The 25,134-nt window shown below is 35.4% G+C and overlaps 1 pseudogene; it reads right to left on the bottom strand.

The window, feature by feature from the left end:
- Positions 1 to 757: 757 nt before the first annotated feature.
- Positions 758 to 25,134, bottom strand: part of LOC137658650 (fibrocystin-L-like) — a 145,801-nt pseudogene continuing 121,424 nt past the window's right edge.

The raw sequence follows: 25,134 nt of genomic DNA, 5'->3' as shown, positions 1-25,134 counted from the left end.
AATGGAAGTTTTAAAACCATAAAAACTAGTAATCAAACCACGCTTATCACGAAATCAATCTCATTGACAGAGGTACACTTATTATGCATACAGTTCCCTTAGTTTAAAACCCTCTCTTATAGTTCTAGCAATTTTACAACAGAAACAATCGCCTTTTACTTACCGCAAGAGCAGCCGTAATTCTGGTAACATTTGACAGGATACAATCTACACTCAGTAATGAGGTTTATTTAGGAATAATTGCTCCCCTAATTGCACTGATCTATCTCCGGTTTAATTATAAACCGATGTTATATACATACAATTGCACCACTGTTTCGTTCCAATATTAGCACGAACAAATATTTACCATTCAAACAAAAACGTCTGAGAAAAAGATTGAATAACCTTGGATAGGACTAAGACGGTACTTTTTGAGGCCAAAGGCAAAATAGACTAAAAAGACCGAAGAACCTTGAGTTTGACCGCTGAGTGGGCGTGGCTGATCGCTATGGCTCACCACCTGCCGTTAACCATCTTGTTAACGATTCCAACGATCGTTCCAATTACTGTACACCAAAGCCACAAGAGACCGAAGGGTTGTATTCGACTAGGAATAGAGACCAAAAGAATTCTAGATCTTGCCATTGTTTAGCGAAGTCTCCCCTTTTTTTTAAACAAATATCAGTAAAAGTTCAAACTTTATTATGATTAATTTCTTACAGCAATGTTTCCAATGCCTCAGATGTCATAAATAAAACTAGATATTTCCGAAACCATATATATTTCTCTTTCAAAAATTATAATGATTTAACATGGGCGTACGCTGTATTTAAATTCTGAAGTCATATTGATCATGCAGTTCTGCCTTTACAGTAATGTCTAAAACTAAGACAATTTTATTTGATGGTCAAGATGCAAAAGTAAAACTCATTTATGAAGAACACTGAAATTGAGATGTTAAGAGGTGCAGTGACCTGTATGCAGGTAAGATAGGTAGGTGCTTCATTAAAACCAGCCTCTCAAAATTAGTGTCGTTTTCCCATTCTATAAATTGGTGCTGCTTTACTAAACTAAGTGAGAAATAACGTATAATTTTTCAAGTTGCTTACCCCGAAAAAGAACTTTTAAGTATATATTAAAGTTTACTAGAACACTAAAATTAATACCTCATGAAGTAAAATAAAATAAAAGTTAGTTATGTGTCACCTATGATTTCTAAACAAAAATGGGGATAAACTGCATTAAGTTGGCAGGTTAGGTGACCATCTCGTAATATACCCACATCACCTCCGACCATCGCATCGCTTGCGCCTCTTTCCGGCGACTCGCAATTTGCCCATGATGAATCTTTGACGGCCGATACGGACCTTCATCTTCTTTTGCTTCAGCATGCTGCACAAGGTTTTCAGGGCGGCATCAATTTGCTCCGGGCTACCCTTAATCTGTACCGAAGATGGGATTCGATTGTAATTACAGATATTTTAAAGAGTTGTGTTCGGGTTACTACATGACCAAGGAGGACTTCTGTTTTTTTTTTTTTTTTTTTTTTTTTTTTTTTGAAGTCGGATGTTATTGATAGTTATAATCCTGATAAAGGAGACTTATCATTTTACTTTTGCTAATAGAGGGACTTTCTTGTACCTACCGTAATCACAAGAGGTGACTTACTTGTTTTTTACTTTTTTATTTAGAGAAATTTATTTTAGTTACGCTGTTGTATAGCAAGACACTCGTATTTTACTTTTGCTAAAAAGGACCTACTTGTAGCTATCTTTTTTTTTCTTTTTTTTTTTTCATTAGGAGAGACTATACTGATTCTACGTAGCAAAAAGTAGGATTTTTTTTGTAATTATTACTGTCAAAATGTTTTACTCGAATACTATGGCAAAGGATAATTCATTTTTCTTTCAATAAAAAATAAGCCTTTTCTTAATAAAAAAAAAAAAAAAAGGTCGAAGTACATCTGGTCATTGTACAACGAATTGTCATTTTGACTTTTTTAAAGATCGAGCTAAAAGAATGTTCTACAACTGACTGATGAGCCCTTTCTTTGGAAGAATAAATATTGAAATGTTAGAGAAGTAAGATAGCTAAGAGGAAAGTATCCCACCTTATGGAATACCATTGGCGTTTTAGATTTTCGGACGACGTAATCGAAAAAGAAGGCGCCTCCAACCTTTTCATTCAATTCACTATTCAACTTGGCAATGAACTGTTGATATAAGAGAAAATATATTGGTTAGACTTAAGCATAGAGAAACATTCGAATTAAACCATGACTTCTACCAAAGTCAGCTATTCAAAACCAAGTACAAATCTCGCTAACATATCGAAGTATAAGAAATCCTGTACGCAACGAAGGTTATTTTCCACTGTCCCAATTATTGGCAGAAATTATGTGGGGTTAGATAGTCATGCTGATAGTCTTCTTAGTCCCGCAAGAAATTGGTTAAAACACGAAACTGGCTGTTTAAAATTGGGCATTTGAAACTCTCAAATACACTAAAAGGGAACTACTTTACTTACTCTAATTTCCTGTGAAAAAGAAACATTCACAATTTCCTATTCCTTCTGAATTAAATAAAAAGCAACTATGATCGCTCTCAAACCATGTTTTCAATATTTAATTTTCAGTACTTACAATAAATTACAGAAAGAGAAACTACCCATTTTTCCAAATTGTCTAATTTTGGGGAAATCCTCTATAGAAACTGATTACTCAAGTCTTCGTCATTGACCAAGTTGCTTTAAGTGCGAGATTATTCTGGTTTGTCTGAAAACTAAACTTTATTTCTGAGAATTGGCACATTTCTATCATTCTCTTGTTACCATCATTTCCGGTGTTTACAAGGTCTCAACTTGAAGGGCAGGGGTACCAAGACATATGGAAAGCCATATACAAAAACTTTTAATCCCTATTCTTTTAAGGATTAACTTCATTCAAGGATTTTACAGGAAAGACAGACACCTCTTTAGCTTGTACCTCACGTGTTTCATACACCTTGTACACTGTAACGCTTTTTTATATATAGTTTTTATCTCTCGCTCAATGGTGGCTAGTGTATAGACACTTGAACTGCGACACCGCATATTTTCACTTGGTATTATCGAGAATATTCACTATTTAATGCTTAAGCTTAATATCCAATAGCCATCCTCCAGTTTATGAAAGAAGAAAATTCGTTGTATGGAACTGTTCAGCTCACAGTACCTACTGTGTGGTATTTGGGGATTGTGTGCATGCGCATTCAAGAAGCTGCACGCCAGGCTGAGAGGGAGAGAGGGCACTATTGCTCCTGCAGTACAGTCTGAGCTTGACATGTTGGTGGAAGGTACTTATTTTCTTTTACTCCAAGTGCAATTTGCTAGAAAACCGTGTACTATACTCTTGAATATGATGAAATGTTGAGTTAGATTATTATCCAACTTCCAGATATTGATTGGATAAAGCTTGAACAGTACCAATTCAGGATAAGTAAAAAGAAAATTACTGTTCTTTTGGGATTCTATCAAGTTTCTGAATTAATTTTCTTATAGCCTACCTGGTTTAGTTCCTTTTATACCATATCAAAGCAAAGGCCACACATTTTCTGAAGCAAGAGCACTACCACTAATCTTAAATCACAAGCTGCCACTGCTCTCACTCATCCCTTCACTGAAAACAGAACTTGTTTGAGCTTGCCTCCTTTGCATGGTATTAGTGTATTTGAATTTTTGTGACATTCTTGCTCGGATCTGCTTGTATATAAATTCGTTATATGTTGAATAAAGGATACTTGCATCCACCTCACCTCTTTGTTAACAAACACCTCGCAAAAAACTGGATGTTATAATTGATTTTATATTTGGCAAAAAGTATTTTCATTGAGGCCACGATTTCCCCTTTCTTGAGCATTTTCCGATTCAACCAAAACAATTCCCAATGAGGCAATGATTACTCTTTTCTTAAGCACTTTCCAATTCGATCAAAACAATTCCCAATGAGGCAACAATTACCCTTTTCTTGAGCACTTTCCAATTTGGCCAAAACAATTCCCAATGAGACATTGATTTCTTTTTTTTTGAGCACTTTCCGATTCGACCAAAACAATTTCCAATGAGGCATTGATTTCCGTTTTCTTGAGCACTTTCCGATTAGACCAAAACAATTTCCAATACGGCATTGATTTCACTTTTCTTGAGCACTTTCCGATTTGACCAAAACAATTTCCAATGAGGCATTGATTTCAGTTTTCTTGAGCACTTTCCGATTCGACCAAAACAATTTCCAATGAGGCATTGATTTCCCTTTTCTTGAGCACTTTCCGATTCGACCAAAACAATTCCCAGTGAGGCATTGATTTCTCTTTTCTTGAGCACTTTCTGATTCGACCAAAACAATTTCCAATGAGGCATTGATTTCACTTTTCTTGAGCACTTTCCAATTCGATCAAAACAATTCCCAATGAGGCAATGATTACCCTTTTCTTCAGCACTTTCCGATTTGGCCAAAACAATTCCTAATGAGGCATTGATTTCTCTTTACTTAAGCACTTTCCGATTTGACCAAAACAATTTCCAATGAGGCATTGATTTCCCTTTCCTTGAGCACTTTCTGATTCGACTAAAACAATTTCCAATGAGGCATTGATTTCCCTTTTTTTGAGCACTTTCTGATTTGACCAAAACAATTTCCAATGAGGCATTGATTTCCCTTTTCTTGAGCACTTTCCGATTCAACCAAAACAATTTCCAATAAGGCATTGATTTCCCTTTTCTTGAGCACTTTCCGATTTAACCAAAACAATTTCCAATGAAGCATTGATTTCCCTTTTCTGGAGCACTTTCTGATTCAACCAAAACTATTTCCAATGAGGCATTGATTTCCCTTTTCTTGAGCACTTTCCGATTCAACCAAAACAATTTCCAATAAGGCATTGATTTCCCTTTTCTGGAGCACTTTCCGATTCGACCAAAACAATTTCCAATAAGGCATTGATTTCCCTTTTCTGGAGTACTTTCCGATTCGACCAAAACAATTTCCAATAAGGCATTGATTTCCCTTTTCTGGAGCACTTTCCGATTCAACCAAAACAATTTCAAATGAGGCATTGATTTCCCTTTTCTGGAGCACTTTCCGATTCGACCAAAACAATTCCCAATAAGGCATCAATTTCCATTTTCTTGAGCACTTTCCGATTCAACCAAAACAATTTCCAATAAGGGATTGATTTCCCTTTTCTGGAGCACTTTCCAATTCGACCAAAACAATTCCCAATAAGGCATTGATTTCCATTTTCTTGAGCACTTTCCGATTCGACCAAAAAAATTTCCAATGAGACATTGATTTCCCTTTTCTTGAGCACTTTCCAATTCGACCAAAACAATTCCCAGAGAGGGAATGATTTCCCTTTTCTTGTGAATTTTCCGATTCGACCAAAATAATTCCCAGTGACCCAATGATTTCCCTTTTCTTGAACATTTTCCAATTTGACCAAAACAATTCCTAGTGAGGGAATGATTTCCCTTTTCTTGAGCATTTTCTTATTCGACCAAAATAATTCCAGTGAGGCATTGATTTCCTTTTTCTTGAGCATTTTCTTATTCGACCAAAACAGTTCTCAGTAAGGCACTGATTTCCCTTTTCTTGAACATTTTCTCATTCAACAGAAGTAAGTCCCAGTGACCCAGTGATTTCCCCTTTCTTGAACATTTTCCAATTTGACCAAAACAATTCTAAGTGAGGGAATGATTTCCCTTTTCTTGAGCATTTTCCAATTCGACCAAAATAATTCCAAGTGAAGCATTGATATCCTTTTTCTTGAGCATTTTCTTATTCGACCAAAAAAATTCCCAGTGACCCTATGATTTCCCTTTTCTTGAGCATTTTCTTATTCGACCAAAATAATTCCCAGTGAGACATTGATTTCCTTTTTCTTGAACGTTTTCTTATTCGACCAAAATAATTCCCAGTGAGGCATTGATTTCCTTTTTCTTGAACATTTTCTTATTCGACCAAAATAATTTCCAGTGAGGCATTGATTTCCTTTTTCTTGAATATTTTCTTATTCGACCAAAATAATTCCCAGTGAGGCATTGATTTCCTTTTTCTTGAACATTTTCTTATTCGACCAAAATAATTCCCAGTGAGGCATTGATTTCCTTTTTCTTGAACATTTTCTTATTCGACCAAAATAATTCCCAGTGAGGCATTGATTTCCTTTTTCTTGAGCATTTTCTTATTCGACCAAAATAATTCCAAATGAGGCATTCATTTCTTTTTTCTTGAGCATTTTCTTATTCGACCAAAATAATTCCCAGTGAGGCAGTGATTTCCTTTTCTTGAGCATTTTCTTATTCGGCCAAAATAATTCCCAGTGAGGCATTGATTTCCTTTTTCTTGAACATTTTCTTATTCGACCAAAATAATTCCACGTGAGGCATTGATTTCCTTTTCTTGAGCATTTTCTTATTCGGCCAAAATAATTCCCGGTGAGGCATTGATTTCCTTTTTCTTGAACATTTTCTTATTCCACCACAATAATTCCAAGTGAGGCATTAATTTCCTTTTTCTTGAGCATTTTCTTATTCGACCAAAATAATTCCCAGTGAGGCATTGATTTCCTTTTTCTTGAACATTTTCTTATTCGACCAAAATAATTCCCAGTGAGGCATTGATTTCCTTTTTCTTGAACATTTTCTTATTCGACCAAAATAATTCCCAGTGAGGCATTGATTTCCTTTTTCTTGAACATTTTCTTAATCGACCAAAATAATTCCCAGTGAGGCATTGATTTCCATTTTCTTGAACATTTTCTTATTCGGCCAAAATAATTCCCAGTGAGGCATTGATTTCCTTTTTCTTGAACATTTTCTTATTCGACCAAAAAATTCCAAGTGTGGCATTCATTTCCTTATTCTTGAACATTTTCTTATTCGACCAAAATAATTCCCTGTGAGGCATTGATTTCCTTTTTCTTGAGCATTTTCTTATTCGACGAAAACAATTCCCAGTGACCCAATGATTTCCCTTTTCTTGACAATTTCCCGATTTGACCAAAACAATTCTCAGTGAGGCATTGATTTCCTTTTTCTTGAACATTTTCTTATTCGACCAAAATAATTCCCAGTGAGGCATTGATTTCCTTTTTCTTGAACATTTTCTTATTCGACCAAAATAATTCCAAGTGAGGCAATAATTTCCTTCTTCTTGAACATTTTCTTATTCGACCAAAATAATTCCAAGTAAGGCATTGATTTCCTTTTTCTTGAACATTTTCTTATTCGGCCAAAATAATTCCAAGTGAGGCATTGATTTCCTTTTTCTTAAACATTTTCTTATTCGACCACAATAATTCCAAGTGAGGCAATAATTTCCTTTTTCTTGAGCATTTTCTTATTCGACTAAAATAATTCCCAGTGAGACATTGATTTCCCTTTTCTTGAACATTTTCTCATTTAACCAAAATAATTCCCAGTGACCCAATGATTTCCCTTTTCTTGAACATTTTCCAATTTGACCAAAACAATTCCTAGTAAGGGAATGATTTCCCTTTTCTTGAGCATTTTCTTATTCGACCAAAATAATTCCAGTGAGGCTCTGATTTCCTTCTTCTTGAGCATTTTCTTATTCGACCAAAACAATTATCAGTGAGGCACTGATTTCCCTTTACTTGAACATTTTTTCATTCAACCGAAATAAGTCCCAGTGACCCAATGATTTCCCCTTTCTTGAACATTTTCCAATTTGACCAAAACAATTCCTAGTGAGGGAATGATTTCCCTTTTCTTGAGCATTTTCTTATTCGACCAAAATAATTCCAGTGAGGCATTGATTTCCTTTTTCTTGAGCATTTTCTTATTCGACCAAAACAGTTCTCAGTGAGGCACTGATTTCCCTTTTCTTGAACATTTTCTCATTCAACAGAAGTAAGTCCCAGTGACCCAGTGATTTCCCCTTTCTTGAACATTTTCCAATTTGACCAAAACAATTCTAAGTGAGGGAATGATTTCCCTTTTCTTGAGCATTTTCCAATTCGACCAAAATAATTCCAAGTGAAGCATTGATATCCTTTTTCTTGAGCATTTTCTTATTCGACCAAAAAAATTCCCAGTGACCCTATGATTTCCCTTTTCTTGAGCATTTTCTTATTCGACCAAAATAATTCCCAGTGAGACATTGATTTCCTTTTTCTTGAACGTTTTCTTATTCGACCAAAATAATTCCCAGTGAGGCATTGATTTCCTTTTTCTTGAACATTTTCTTATTCGACCAAAATAATTTCCAGTGAGGCATTGATTTCCTTTATCTTGAATATTTTCTTATTCGACCAAAATAATTCCCAGTGAGGCATTGATTTCCTTTTTCTTGAACATTTTCTTATTCGACCAAAATAATTCCCAGTGAGGCATTGATTTCCTTTTTCTTGAACATTTTCTTATTCGACCAAAATAATTCCCAGTGAGGCATTGATTTCCTTTTTCTTGAGCATTTTCTTATTCGACCAAAATAATTCCAAATGAGGCATTCATTTCCTTTTTCTTGAGCATTTTCTTATTCGACCAAAATAATTCCCAGTGAGGCAGTGATTTCCTTTTCTTGAGCATTTTCTTATTCGGCCAAAATAATTCCCAGTGAGGCATTGATTTCCTTTTTCTTGAACATTTTCTTATTCGACCAAAATAATTCCACGTGAGGCATTGATTTCCTTTTCTTGAGCATTTTCTTATTCGGCCAAAATAATTCCCGGTGAGGCATTGATTTCCTTTTTCTTGAACATTTTCTTATTCCACCACAATAATTCCAAGTGAGGCATTAATTTCCTTTTTCTTGAGCATTTTCTTATTCGACCAAAATAATTCCCAGTGAGGCATTGATTTCCTTTTTCTTGAACATTTTCTTATTCGACCAAAATAATTCCCAGTGAGGCATTGATTTCCTTTTTCTTGAACATTTTCTTATTCGACCAAAATAATTCCCAGTGAGGCATTGATTTCCTTTTTCTTGAACATTTTCTTAATCGACCAAAATAATTCCCAGTGAGGCATTGATTTCCATTTTCTTGAACATTTTCTTATTCGGCCAAAATAATTCCCAGTGAGGCATTGATTTCCTTTTTCTTGAACATTTTCTTATTCGACCAAAATAATTCCAAGTGTGGCATTCATTTCCTTATTCTTGAACATTTTCTTATTCGACCAAAATAATTCCCTGTGAGGCATTGATTTCCTTTTTCTTGAGCATTTTCTTATTCGACGAAAACAATTCCCAGTGACCCAATGATTTCCCTTTTCTTGACAATTTCCCGATTTGACCAAAACAATTCTCAGTGAGGCATTGATTTCCTTTTTCTTGAACATTTTCTTATTCGACCATAATAATTCCCAGTGAGGCATTGATTTCCTTTTTCTTGAACATTTTCTTATTCGACCAAAATAATTCCAAGTGAGGCAATAATTTCCTTCTTCTTGAACATTTTCTTATTCGACCAAAATAATTCCAAGTAAGGCATTGATTTCCTTTTTCTTGAACATTTTCTTATTCGGCCAAAATAATTCCAAGTGAGGCATTGATTTCCTTTTTCTTAAACATTTTCTTATTCGACCACAATAATTCCAAGTGAGGCAATAATTTCCTTTTTCTTGAGCATTTTCTTATTCGACTAAAATAATTCCCAGTGAGACATTGATTTCCCTTTTCTTGAACATTTTCTCATTTAACCAAAATAATTCCCAGTGACCCAATGATTTCCCTTTTCTTGAACATTTTCCAATTTGACCAAAACAATTCCTAGTAAGGGAATGATTTCCCTTTTCTTGAGCATTTTCTTATTCGACCAAAATAATTCCAGTGAGGCTCTGATTTCCTTCTTCTTGAGCATTTTCTTATTCGACCAAAACAATTATCAGTGAGGCACTGATTTCCCTTTACTTGAACATTTTTTCATTCAACCGAAATAAGTCCCAGTGACCCAATGATTTCCCCTTTCTTGAACATTTTCCAATTTGACCAAAACAATTCTAAGTGAGGGAATGATTTCCCTTTTCTTGAGCATTTTCCAATTCGACCAAAATAATTCCAAGTGAGGCATTAATTTCTTTTTCTTGAGCATTTTCTTATACGACCAAAACAATTCCCAGTGACCCAATGATTTCCCTTTTCTTGAGCATTTTCTTATTCGACCAAAATAATTCCCAGTGAGGCATTGATTTCATTTTTCTTGAACATTTTCTTATTCGACTAAAATAATTCCCAGTGAGGCATTGATTTCCTTTTTCTTGAACATTTTCTTATTCGACCAAAATAATTCCCAGTAAAGCATTGATTTCCTTTTTCTTGAACATTTTCTTATTCGACCCAAATAATTCCAAGTGAGGCATTCAATTCCTTTTTCTTGAGCATTTTCTTATTCGACCAAAATAATTCCCAGTGAGGCATTCATTTCCTTTTTCTTGAGCATTTTCTCATTCGACCAAAACAATTCCCAGTGACCCAATGATTTCCCTTTTCTTGACAATTTCCCGATTTGACCAAAATAATTCCCAGTGAGGCATTGATTTCCTTTTTCTTGAACATTTTCTTATTCGACCAAAATAATTCCCAGTGAGGCATTGATTTCCTTTTTCTTGAATATTTTCTTATTCGACCAAAATAATTCCAAGTGAGGCAATAATTTCCTTCTTCTTGAACATTTTCTTATTCGACCAAAGTAATTCCAGGTGAGGCATTGATTTCCTTTTTCTTGAACATTTTCTTATTCGGCCAAAATAATTCCCGGTGAGGCATTCATTTCCTTTTTCTTGAACATTTTCTTATTCGACCAAAATAATTCCCCGTGAGGCATTGATTTCCTTTTTCTTGAACATTTTCTTATTCCAAGTGAGGCAATAATTTCCTTTTTCCTGAACATTTTCTTATTCGACCACAATAATTCCAAGTGAGGCAATAATTTCCTTTTTCTTGAGCATTTTCTTATTCGACTAAAATAATTCCCAGTGAGGCATTGATTTCCTTTTTCTTGAACATTTTCTTATTCGACCAAAATAATTCTAAGTGAGGCAATAATTTCCTTCTTCCTGAACATTTTCTTATTCGACCAAAATAATTCCAAGTGAGGCATTGATTTCCTTTTTCTTGAACATTTTCTTATTCGGCCAAAATAATTCCCAGTGAGGCATTCATTTCCTTTTTCTTGAACATTTTCTTATTCGACCAAAATAATTCCAAGTGAGGCAATAATTTCCTTCTTCTTGAACATTTTCTTATTCGACCAAAGTAATTCTAAGTGAGGCATTGATTTCCTTTTTCTTGAACATTTTCTTACTCGACCAAAATAATTCCAAGTGAGGCAATAATTTCTTTTTTGTTGAGCATTTTCTTTTTCGGCGAAATTAATTCCCAGTGAGGCATTGATTTCCCTTTTCTTGAACATTTTCTCATTTAACCAAAATAATTCCCATGACCCAATGATTTCCCTTTTCTTGAACATTTTCCAATTTGACCAAAACAATTCCTAGTAAGGGAATGATTTCCTTTTTCTTGAGCATTTTCTTATTCGACCAAAATAATTCCAGTGAGGCATTGATTTCCTTCTTCTTGAGCATTTTCTTGTTCGACCAAAACAATTCTCAGTGAGGCACTGATTTCCCTTTTCTTGAACATCTTCTCATTCAACCGAAATAAGTCCCAGTGACCCAATGATTTCCCCTTTCTTGAACATTTTCCAATTTGACCAAAACAATTCCAAGTGAGGGAAGGATTTCCATTTTCTTGAACATTTTCTTATTCGGCCAAAATAATTCCCAGTGAGGCATTCATTTCCTTTTTCTTGAACATTTTCTTATTCGACCAAAATAATTCCAAGTGAGGCAATAATTTCCTTCTTGAGCATTTTCCAATTCGACCAAAATAATTCCAAGTGAGGCATTAATTTCCTTTTTCTTGAGCATTTTCTTATACGACCAAAACAATTCCCAGTGACCCAATGATTTCCCTTTTCTTAAGCATTTTCTTATTCGACCAAAATAATTCCCAGTGAGGCATTGATTTCCTTTTTTCTTGAATATTTTCTTATTCGACCAAAATAATTCCAAGTGAGGCATTGATTTCCTTTTTCTTGAATATTTTCTTATTCGACCAAAATAATTCCCAGTGAGGCATTGATTTCCTTTTTCTTGAACATTTTCTTATTCGACCTAAATAATTCCAAGTGAGGCATTCATTTCCTTTTTCTTGAGCATTTTCTTATTCGACCAAAATAATTCCCAGTGAGGCATTCATTTCCTTTTTCTTGAGCATTTTGTTATTCGACCAAAACAATTCCCAGTGACCCAATGATTTCCCTTTTCTTGACAATATCCCTATTTGTCTAAAATAATTCCCAGTGAGGCATTGATTTCCTTTTTCTTGAACATTTTCTTATTCGACCAAAATAATTCCAAGTGAGGCATTCATTTCCTTTTTCTTGAACATTTTCTTTTCGACCAAAATAATTCCCAGTGAGGCATTGATTTCCTTTTTCTTGAATATTTTCTTATTCGACCAAAATAATTCCAAGTGAGGCAATAATTTCCTTCTTCTTGAACATTTTCTTATTCGACCAAAGTAATTCTAAGTGAGGCATTGATTTCCTTTTTCTTGAACATTTTCTTATTCGGCTAAAATAATTCCCAGAGAGGCATTCATTTCCTTTTTCTTGAGCATTTTCTTATTCGACCAAAATAATTCCCAGTGAGGCATTGATTTCCTTTTTCTTGAACATTTTCTTATTCGACCAAAATAATTCTAAGTGAGGCAATAATTTCCTTCTTCCTGAACATTTTCTTATTCGACCAAAATAATTCCATGTGAGGCATTGATTTCCTTTTTCTTGAACATTTTCTTATTCGGCCAAAATAATTCCCAGTGAGGCATTCATTTCCTTTTTCTTGAACATTTTCTTATTCGACCAAAATAATTCCAAGTGAGGCAATAATTTCCCTCTTGAACATTTTCTTATTCGACCAAAATAATTCCAAGTAAGGCATTGATTTCCTTTTTCTTGAACATTTTCTTATTCGACCAAAATAATTCCAAGTGAGGCAATAATTTCCTTTTTGTTGAGCATTTTCTTATTCGGCGAAATTAATTCCCAGTGAGGCATTGATTTCCCTTTTCTTGAACATTTTCTCAATTAACCAAAATAATTCCCAGTGACCCAATGATTTCCCTTTTCTTGAACATTTTCCAATTTGACCAAAACAATACCTAGTGAGGGAATGATTTCCCTTTTCTTGAGCATTTTCTTATTCGACCAAAATAATTCCAGTGAGGCATTGATTTCCTTCTTCTTGAGCATTTTCTTATTCGACCAAAACAATTCTCAGTGAGGCACTGATTTCCCTTTTCTTGAACATCTTCTCATTCAACCGAAATAAGTCCCAGTGACCCAATGATTTCCCCTTTCTTGAACATTTTCCAATTTGACCAAAACAATTCCAAGTGAGGGAATGATTTCCCTTTTCTTGAGCATTTTCCAATTCGACCAAAATAATTCCAAGTGAAGCATTGATTTCCTTTTTCTTGAACATTTTCTTATTCGGCCAAAATAATTCCCAGAGAGGCATTCATTTCCTTTTTCTTGAACATTTTTTCATTCGACCAAAATAATTCCCAGTGAGGCATTGATTTCCTTTTTCTTGAACATTTTCTTATTCCCAGTGAGGCATTGATTTCCTTTTTCTTGAACATTTTCTTATTCGCCCCAATAATTCCAAGTGAGGCAATAATTTCCTTCTTCTTGAACATTTTCTTATTCGACCAAAATAATTCCAAGTAAGGCATTGATTTCCTTTTTCTTGAACATTTTCTTATTCGACCAAAATAATCCCAAGTCAGGCAATAATTTCCTTTTTGTTGAGCATTTTCTTATTCGGCGAAATTAATTCCCAGTGAGGAATTGATTTCCTTTTTCTTGAACATTTTCTTATTCGACCAAAATAATTCCAAGTGAGGCAATAATTTCCTTCTTCTTGAACATTTTCTTATTCGACCAAAATAATTCCAAGTGAGGCATTGATTTCCTTTTTCTTGAGCATTTTCTTATTCGGACAAAATAATTCCAAGTGAGGCATTGATTTCCTTTTTCTTGAACATTTTCTTATTCGACCAAAATAATTCCCAGTGAGACCATAATTTCCTTTTTCTTGAACATTTTCCAATTCGACCAAAATAATTCCAAGTGAGGCATTGATTTCCCTTTTCTTGAGCATTTTCTTATTCGACCAAAATAATTCCAAGTGAGGCAATGATTTCTTTTATCTTGATCACATGCTTAAGTGTAACCAAACATGGCATGCATTTTTTTTTTATCTGTGCATCTTTCGCCAATTACTAACAAAGTCAGCCGTCTAGGAACAGCTCATGAAACAATATCAGCTATTGTTTCTCTAAAACTAAAATACACAAGATAACTGAAAAAGAATATATGAGCTCTAATTAAAAAAAAAAAATAAGACTACACCAGAACGGAGTCGAACTATGCTTCCAGTGCTTTTACCCTCTGTATAAAAAACAATTTCCTTAAATAATTAAGGAAAATTACAATTTCTGATAACCATAGCAAAGATATGGATGAATTGAATGATAGTTGCAATCAATCTTACCTTGTGTTTATTTCCAGTCAAAATCTTGCCTTTGCCCCATAATCCCTTCATGGATATTTTTTTTGTTATGGCATCCTCGGGGATGATCAAATCTTTTGGTAAGACTGTGATTCCTAAGGGAAGAATCAAGTTTGTTAGCCACGTCGATTATTAGGGAAAGTATGTAAAATGTATAATGAATCACTGATTATATCTGGATAACTTATTTTATCGATGAATTACAAAACATATTTTCAAAGCATCCTTGTGCTTTATGACAATTTTATTATACCAAGTATGCATGAAACCACTTATACATATCAAGTGTCCCCAGGCCCTTCATCTTGTCTGGAGATACATTTATTACTTACTAAATTATTTAACAACTATCTATTTTTTACTTGTCATTATTTTCATTCTCTATCAAAACAAGGCATAGCTGGAAGTCTCTGGGGCATTTTTTTCATATTTTTGTGAGCTTTAAACCAATTCAAAACCAATGTTTAATAATTATTTTAAAGATAAAATACTTAAAATTTTATCCTAAGTTTTCATAATTTAGGTAAATTTGTCGTTATTTTACATCTGATATAATTAACCATCTAACTCTTTGTGCAATTTTTGTCCGATTTTCATTAACCGTCACTAGATTTCTCTTGGATTCCTAAATAAGCAGAAAAATACAAACCCTCAGTTCTGACGCTCATACTCCATCCTGTTGGTGCCACGTCAATTAGAGCCTTTAGTCTGTAATTAGGTGCAGCAATAGTGAGCTGGAGAGGACCGACGGTGAAATGAGAGATGGCCCCATCATTCAAGATAAAGCTGAAATTATGAACGATATAAGAGTTACATAATGTTGATGGAGATTGTTTTGGGCATCAGATTGGATGAGAACTACACTGGTTTTGGCACGTGATGAGGAGAGACCAGGAGTATGTTGGGAGGAGTATGTTGAATATGGGTATTCCAGGTAGGAGTAGGGGGGAGAGCAAAGAGAATGTGGATGGAGTGTGTAACAGCAGATATGGAGGAGAAAGATCTCACAGTGGAGGACATCGGAAACAGAAGAAACTAGAAACGGCTCTCTAGATTTAGCGACAATGCATAGCGGGAAAAGCTTTAGTCGAAGAAGAAGAAGAAGATTGGATGAGAACAATAAAATAGAAGAGCAAGAACTTGAGAGATGGCCTCTCTGGTCAAAGATAGGCTTGAAGAGGAAACCTAAGTAAGTTACAGGTAGGTTAAATTGATTTATACTATTCAAAAGGACATATTTTGACCTGTCTTTGTGTACTTATGGTATATTTATGGATGAATTTATGGATTTAGTCTACATGGCTGGGCACTGGAGCCTGGGAGGCCATTCAGCATCTAAGTGCATCCAGGGTAAAATCGTAGTTTACAATATGAAGTAAAAATTAGAAGAGGCTGGATAGCAAGATGGGTGAAAGGAAGCAAGAACTGAGGTAAAGTCGAAAGATATAAAGCAAGTGCAGCTAAGGACCAAAGGAAGGCTAAAAAGACTCTCAAGACTAGTAATAGGCCTACCTATAGCACACAACATGAGGTGCACTGACAGAACAGTATTACTCCCCCCCCCCCCCCGGGAGGTTATGCACTTAGTGGAGAGTAGGTTAAGATCAGGATTTAAGTAGTTACTAGACAGGGTAAGTAAGGATTTGGGCTTAGGCAATCATAGGGCAAAGTGAGTTAAAATCTGGGTTTAGGCAACCATTAGGCAAGGAAAGTAAGAATCTGGGTTTAGGCAATTATTGGGCAAGGTGAGTTAGGAACTAGGTTTAGGCAATCATTGGGCAAGGTGGGTTAGGAACTGGGTTTAGGCAGTCATTAAACAAGATAAGTCAAGATCTGGGTTTAGGCAATCATTTTAGGCAAGTCAAGTTAGGCTTTGGATTTAGACAATCATTGGGCAAGGTGAATTAGGACCAGAGCTTAGGCAATCATTAGGCAAGTTGAGTTAGGATCGGGATTTAGACAATCATTGGGCAAGGCGAGCCAGGAACTGGGTTTAGACAATCTTTGGGCAAGAGGAGTTAGTATCTGGGTTTAGATAATCAGTGGGCAAGGTGAGTTGGGATCGGGTTTAGGCAATTATTTGGGCAATGCAATAAGAATTTGAGTTTAGACAATCATTGGTCAAGGTGAGTTAGGATCTGGGTTCAGGCAATCATTGGGAAAGGTGATTAAGGATCTGGGTTCAGGCAATCATTGGGCAAAGTGAATCAGGTTCTGGGTTTAGGCAATCATTTGGGCAAGGTAAGTTGGGATCTGGGTTTAGATAATTATTAGGCAAGGAGACTTAGGATCTGGGTTTAGGCAATCATTGGGCAAGGTGATCAAGGATCTGGGTTCAGGCAATCATTGGGCAAAGTGAATTAGGTTCTGGGTTTAGGCAATCATTGGACAAGGTGGTTAAGGATCTGGGTTCAGGCAATCAATGGGCAAAGTGAATTAGGTTCTAGGTTTAGGCAATCATTGGGCAAGGTAAGTTGGGATATGGGTTTAGATAATCATTAGGCAAGGAGACTTAGGATCTGGGTTTAGGCAATCATTGGGTAAAGTGAATTAGGTTCTAGGTTTAGGCAATCATTGGGCAAGGTGAGTTAGACTCTGAGTTTAAGTAATCATTTAGCAAGTTGATTAGGATCTAGGTTTATGTGATCATTGGGCAGGGTGAGCTAGGATCTGGGTTTAGGCAATCATTAGGCAAAGTATGTTTAAATCTGGCTTAAGACATATTATTGTCAGGTTAGAATTCGACTCAAGGAAGTTGAGCTTGATATGAGGTAGGTTAAGGCACTTATTCTACATGAGCCAACTTACAAATAGTGCAGTTTAAGGTCATTACATGAGAATAATGAATGAACTAAATCGTGATGATTTTGTCTTTGTTGACCACAAGACGAATGAGAAGGTAAATAAAACCTTAGAAAATATTATGAATACTAAATAAAACTTTATAGGTTTAAAAAGTGCATGTAGGATTTAGAGTAAATTACGCAATACCTCGAAATTTAAGATTGGCCCATGTAAATTCAATATATATCATACGCTATCAATTTTACAGATTATGCTTCAAAATATAGTATAATGTAACCACTCTTGCAAACAAAGTAAACATTGAATAAAAACCAAAGGATAATAAATAATTATGACAAAAATGATCCCTAACCTACCTTTTTTCGCCAGTCAATTTACCGGATTTCTTTTTATTGTCTTTTCTGATCTTTCCAGTCAATGTTTGGCCCTGTATGAAAGAAAGGAATTTAGACAATAACTCAGTGTCCTCGTCAAGGTAACGGTACTTAAATGCTAAAGCCCAGAAGCTTCATTTTAAAAGGATCAATAAATGGTTTGGTAGCATTACTAAAATGCCAAATTTTAGCAGTTTCCTTATAAAAATTATATCATTTAATCCATAGTGATAATGCTATCCTTTAAACACTAAATTTAAAGATCTTTATCGGCAAGTCTCGCCCATTACTATGAAAAAGTTATGCTCCATTTATATTCATCATAAACGAAACAGAAAACAAAATTATGCCCCTTATGCTGATTACCATTGAAACATAAAACAAACCCAATGGAATAGAACTAACACAATCGCAAACTGAATCAGCAATTGAAATCGAAGTTCAACCTACTTCTAACAATGAGGGATCGATCGGCATATCCGTTTCATCATCGTAGATAGCAAGGTCCAAGAAAAAGTCTTCCTTGGCATTGACAAACTCAGGTTGGGAGACGATCCTCAGAGATACTGGTTTCGGGGAAGCACTGAAATTTCACATATGGCATTAGATGAAGGTGATATTATTATTATTACTATTATTATTATTTAATGTTTTCATTCTTGATAAATCTTATAACAGAAATAAAACCAGGAAAAAAGATGCTGTGTAATGATCAGTGGCCACTTTCCCTTTTCTAAGGGTAGAAGAGACTCTTTAGCTATTGGTAAGCAGCTCTTCTAGGAGAAGGACACTCAAAAATCAAACCATTGTTCTCTAGTCTTGGGGAGTGCCATAGCCTCTGTACCATGGTTTTCCACTGTTTTGGGTTAGAGTTCTCTTGCTTGAGGGTACACTCGGGCAGACTATTCTATCTAGTTTCTCTTCCTCCTGTTTTGTTAAAAGTTTATATAGTTTATATATGAGATAATTATTTTAATGTTGTTACTCTTCTTAAAATATTTTATTTTTCTTTGTTTCCTTTCCTCACTCGGTTATTTTCCCTGTTGGATCCCCTGGGCTTATAGCATCCTCATTTTCCAACTAGGGTTGTAGCTTAGGAAGTAATGATAATAATAGTAGCTTTGACGTTACCTTTGGTATAAGGAAGGTTACACACCTGCAGCCACCCCTGCTATAGTTTACTGAAACAGGCATGACTGACCTGTATACTTTTTCATATAGATCTGCACATGCAAACATCTTCAGGTATATCTGTACAGCTATACTTATTCAGGTGCACATATACAGTTATGCCTGTTCAGGTAGATGTGTAGGGAAAATACAGGTATACTTGTTCAGGTAGACGTGTACAGGTATACGTGTTCTGATAATCATGTATAGGTATATTACCTCATTTAGACTGGCATGATCTCTGTTATCATAAAATTAAGATTAACATAATCAAATTATCTGGATAATTATTATAGTAATCCTTATCATGAAGTTGAGCTTCCCTAGACAGATTCAAGCACCAAAAGTGTATACATTAAATGAAACAGTCTGACTATCCTTTTATCTAAAAACATCACATACATCATCGACTATGTCCTGAAACTGCCTAAGTGGACTTATTATGACTTGGTTTAAAATATTCATATGATGTGTATTAGTATTTGATGCCTATACAGTACATAAATGAAAATAGAATGAAAACATAACCAAATAAGCTCTTATGAATATCAAATGAGACACTTAAAATTCTATTTCAAATTACCGGAAAGTGTAATCCAGTCCGTTATTCAAAGCAGTGACTGAGTTCGGATAAGTTACGAAGAAGGACAGAGAATAACCTTCCCCGGCTCTATTAACTGATAGGTCAGTGAAGTTAGCAAATCCATCCGTGTAAGGAACGACAGTATTTCCCATAAGTGTGGCACCTGGAGGGCCACCGCTGAGAACAGCTTCGAACAACCATGGCTCACTGGAGTACCCAAGGTCTTCTATGTTACCGCCCTGTGGATTTAATGGTAATATATGTGAAATTATTTTACTAGTGCACTACATTTATTTAAGTATGCTTATTTGGAACATGTTACGATAAACAGTACCAAATTATTGTTAATCATATGACATTGGCAAAAGAAAAAACATTATCAATATATCCAAGACTGAGTCAGGTCACTTCAAAAGTATGATAATGACTCATGTTACTTTGAATTTACAAAATATGTATTCAAAATTAAATATTTTAAAAATACTTTAAATATTTCTGAACCAGTCACATCACTTTTAAAGCATGAACGATATATCAATGACTGAAGCACATAATTTTAAAGGCATGAGCAGTATACCCAATCCCGTTTCCTATCAGACATTGACAATAATAAAAATCTACTAAATGATTATTCAATTTCTTTCATGTAGGTATGAAAAAACAAAAATCACGAAAAAGAGTCCTACAGTAATGCTTTCAGTTTACAAAAATCTTCATGACAGTACATGTACTACTTACATCACTATTCTGAACAGTAAGAACAGGTTGGACAGAGAAGGTAGTGAAAGCAACATTATCTGCAGGGACACCTTCTTCAATGGTTGACCCACTGGGTTCTTCGTATACTGTTGCCTGGAGAGACTGATTTAGCTTAGTGTTCTCTTCTTGCTGCTTAACGTTGCTGTACAGATCACCATTTTCCACAATAACTGAACCAAATTCTTCAGTTGCATGTTCTCTAGCTTCCTCTGGAGGTGGAATCGGATCTTCAATCTGTAACATGAAAATAGTTTTTTGATAATTGGGGTAGTGACCACAATAATTTATAGTTGTATGCGAGACCTACAAAGTTTTTTTTTGGTGTATTACATATGTGGTTGGCCTTCTAGTGACCACATTGAGCTGTACCTGTGACTTTCTAAACAAGTTTATTCGTATGTGACCCAAGAGGTGCTCGTATATTGTTGTATCAGTGACTTATAATCAATGTTACTTTACGATTTTAAAGTGCAGTTGTTTCAACAAACCTGAAAAATGTACACTATCGTTTTACAAAATCTCTTACCCACACCTATTTTGTTTTGGTAATTTTTCGATTGTCCACTTGTATTTTTTTCTGAATTGATCAACTAAAATTGAAAATGTTGGGTATTTATATGTTGATAATTATTGAGTTAACCAAAGAAAGGTAATTTACTATACTGAGGTAAAATATTCCGTAGATGGCCTAACTTTTCTTCCCTTACAGTCCAAACCCTGAAATTTATCATCTGTATATGATTTCTTTTTCCTTTTTTCTGGCTCTTATAACCTTTTATTCAACAGGGTAAATCTACCTCTTCTTCTAAGGTAAAACTCAAAGCCTTTCATCCCTCATCCTCTTCTTTTCATACCTCAATCTATTTATATGTGCACTCCATATAAGTATCTGGGCTTCAAGGTAAGATGCAGTACCATTTCAATTCTTTATTTTATTTAAACCTGCACTTTGAAATAAGATTTGCCTACTCATACAGTCAGCCCTGACAGCTCAACGATCGTGCTTCTTGTGAAGAAACTTCAAGGTAAGGTAGAGTATCATTCAAATTCTTTATTTAAATCTGTTCTTCCAAATAGCACTTGTCTACCCATAGAGTCAGCCTTTAGACAGAGCAATGATCTTAACTCGAGTGAAGACACTTCAAGGTAAGGTGCAGTATCATTCCAATTCCCTATTGAAGTCTGCACATTAAAATGACACTTGCCAACCCATAATGTCACCCTTTAGACTACACAGCAATCTTACCTCAAGTGAAGACAGACTCATACTACAGTCCTCACAGTTTGTCTGGTATGCATTCACTAGATTGGAGACTGAGTGGACCAGGTCATCATAGCTGAGGACCTGACCGGATGAAGCACCGTCAGTACCACTGAGAGTTGAAGTTGGTGCGCTGGAGACTTCAAACTGACCAATTGAGAGAGGAAAGATTGAAAGTTACTAATTGTAGAAATGACTCTAGTTAAGCATTGTTTCATAGTTTCAGTGGACAGCCAAACATGTCAGGACAATGCAGCCTAGGTATTTACTGAATGTTTCTTTCTACCATAGCAACTCACTGCTACCCTACATTAAGCTGATGGTAATGCTAAAGTGGTTAGTATATAGCCTAAGACACACTAATGCTGGATCTCAAACGTTTAGGGAATATTGATAGAGTTGCTCCTCAAATATTTACGGAGTAATATATTGTACCAAGGCATTGTAATTACATAAGAGAGACAATTCCTTTTGTATTTAAGGCAAATGTATTTTCATTTGATTTTCTTATATTGTAAGGATGTTTCGTTTATAGACGTTTTCTGTTTTTTTTTTTTATCTACTTTGTCACATACTGAATATGTCCATTTTATAGCAGTTGAATTCTTCTTGAAAAGAATACCAACAGGTAAAAAATATCTTTTAAATTATAAACTATTTGTTTCAAGTTACTATGCTTTCCCTAAGTGAAATTATGACTTATACATTTCGGAAAGGAATGAACACAAGCCATTTAGATAGTTATGACTACAACCAAACATTATTACCTCACAAAAGAAAAGAATTTGGTACATATGCAAGCAATAGACGATCAGGAAGTTGGTAGGAATTGTACTGACTCATCACTAAGAAATATAAAAAGAAACTATGCATAATTACTGTAGCTGTGAAAGATACAGTTGCAGTCTGTCTTTTCCTGAGAGCCCTTCTTCGCCTACTCTCTCTGACAATATTGGTGACGACAATGTTTTCTGCAGATATTCCCAGCATAGCAGCCACATTGGCCACCAGATTCTCCTCATAGAAGTCCTCCTCACTTACGATCGCCCCAGTCGACAGGACGACCATAGGCGTAGTCTTGATTTCCACGATGTGTCCTCCTCTCAGGAGAACGTGCAGCATCTTCCGTGATCTTTGCAGATAGTTAGTTCCGACAGGCTGTGGTGAAAGAATTTCATCAGTGCGTCAGAGAGAAGAGGCTCACAAAAACAAATGTACAGGTATCAATTTGTACTTGTAATATATATATATATATATATATATATATATATATATATATATATATATATATATATATATATATATGTACATATATATATTAATTCAATAAGATTATTGTGTGGGTAAAGTAACTAAAATACTTTAACATACATCACTGTGCGTAGGGAAGAAAGCTTCGGGATTACCAGGATCCTCTGGCAACAGCTTATAGGAAGTGGTGGACGTGTCAATGTTGGTGGGTTTAACCAAAGAACCGTCTACATAGATGTCGAAACGCTGCATCTTGGGGAAGAAAATACGCAGCAGCACTGTCTCGGTTGTGTCTGAGTGCAGAAGATGGAAGCGGATGACCTATTGGGGAAGAAATACAGAACAAATTTGAAGGTCTAGGTATTGTAAAGAACTAAGAAACTGGGTCATGCAGTTTTTGTGATGGGGCAGATGACTACTGAGGAGTTTTCTGCACGAAGGTATAAAATTGTGGATTAGAGTGAGAAAAATGTCATTGGCTGACCAGCTGGTAAATGAGAGGTGGTTGTACAGGATATGGTATTGGGTTGTTTTAATGTTGGTGGATAGATCCGAATGCTAAAGGATTAAGTTGATAACCTGTTCTTGAAAAAGAGCGAGGATGGTCAGTGAGTATGAGGGAGATAATGTGCTGCTAATAAGGCTTCATTGCCTGGCCCTTCTTGGTCCTAGGTTGGGTGGAGAGGGGGCTTGGGGGCTGATCATGTGTATGTATGGTCAGTCTCTAGGGCATGGTCCTACTTGATAGGGCAACATCACTGTCCTTTGCCTCTGCCATTCATGAGCGCCCGGCCTATAAAATCTTTAAACAGATGGAATTGGAAGAACTGGAGTAGGAATGATGATGACACTAAGATCAGAAAAGGGATTAACAGAGTGGAGAGCTGTAAATAGATGATTATTACTTGCAAAGTTAAAATCAAAGCAGTGAAATTTGAGAGTTATAGTTTGCCATGCCCCAACAAAAGATGAATACTATTTAGAACTGTAGAATATAATAGATGAGATCCGAGAGAAAGAGATGAAAATTGTGATTGTGTGGAGGATTTATTTTTGCTTTATTTTAATTTCTGTTTTTTGCCAAATCCTGAGAGAGAGAGAGAGAGAGAGAGAGAGAGAGAGAGAGAGAGAGAGAGAGAGAGAGAGAGAGAGAGAGAGAGTGGTAGTTAGCGAATGATTGTTTGTAGTGGGAAAAACTGTCGGTATATTTGAGGTTGTTTGTTTACATTTTTTAGTTAGGTTACGACAGTGGTGAATGTTTCGGAGCGAATGCTTTTTTTGATTGACTGCGTCCTGAGTCAGTTGTGTGAACGCTGGATTTATTATTTTTCTTTACCAGCGAGGAAGTGATTATTGGTTTTCTAAGTAAGTACAGTTTTGTTTATATTTGCTTGTTGTGATTGTGAATGATAGGAACAATTTATTATTTATCTTTGATTATAGTGCGATAGTTCAGTTAGTTAGGAGTGTTCATAAGTGTTTTTCTTTTTTATTTTGGCAGGCCGTGATTCCTCCTTTGGAGAGTTATTTTTTGAATGCCGATCTTTAGTTGACGACCTGGCCTGTAAGAGATTGTATTTAAGACTGCTCTTTGGATAGATTATTGTTGATGACCCGGACCGAATGAACTTCGATTGCTGCTATTGATGATGATAATGATAATGATGATGATGACGATGATGACGACATCCAAGACCCCAATTAGGGAGGCAGTGGTGGCAACTTGCCACACAGTTTAACCTGTTAATCACAGATTGAGGGTTGTGCCGTGAAAGACAGTTCGGCAGTTTGTGAACGACTGTGTTGCAAATAACATATAAAAGCATACAAACTTTGGTATCGGTGAACTCGTAATATATATGTGTTTTGTGTTTTCATGTTTGGGTTGCGGTTAGTTTTAAGTTTTGATAGGATTTATTTGATTGCAGAAAGGTTTTTTTTTGTTAATTATATAATTAGTTTTAAGTTTTTGATTAGTTTTAAGTGTTCATTTTGATTGTGGAGGGTTTTTGGTATTGATTATTTTAGTTTTAAGAAATAGAGTTCTCAGGATATGTTTTGTTTTTTTGTGTGCTTTTGTCTAAGAGTCCAGTTTATGATAAAGTAAGGGGAAAGTTTGTTTTGTGGAGACCATTGTCAGTAAGTGTGATTCAGGGTGTGGGGGTTGTCCTTGCAACATCCCGCCACAATTGGTGACATCAAAAGTTGGAAGGAATAATCAAGAGAGAGAGAGAGAGAGAGAGAGAGAGAGAGATTTAATGTGCTCATAACAGTCGATTATTCGTCCTTGGAAGACACCAAAAGGCTAC

The sequence above is a fragment of the Palaemon carinicauda genome, chromosome 19, assembly GCF_036898095.1.
Source record: "Palaemon carinicauda isolate YSFRI2023 chromosome 19, ASM3689809v2, whole genome shotgun sequence".
NCBI classification, from domain to species: Eukaryota; Metazoa; Arthropoda; class Malacostraca; order Decapoda; family Palaemonidae; genus Palaemon; species Palaemon carinicauda.
This window is presented reverse-complemented; position numbering and strand designations above follow the sequence as displayed.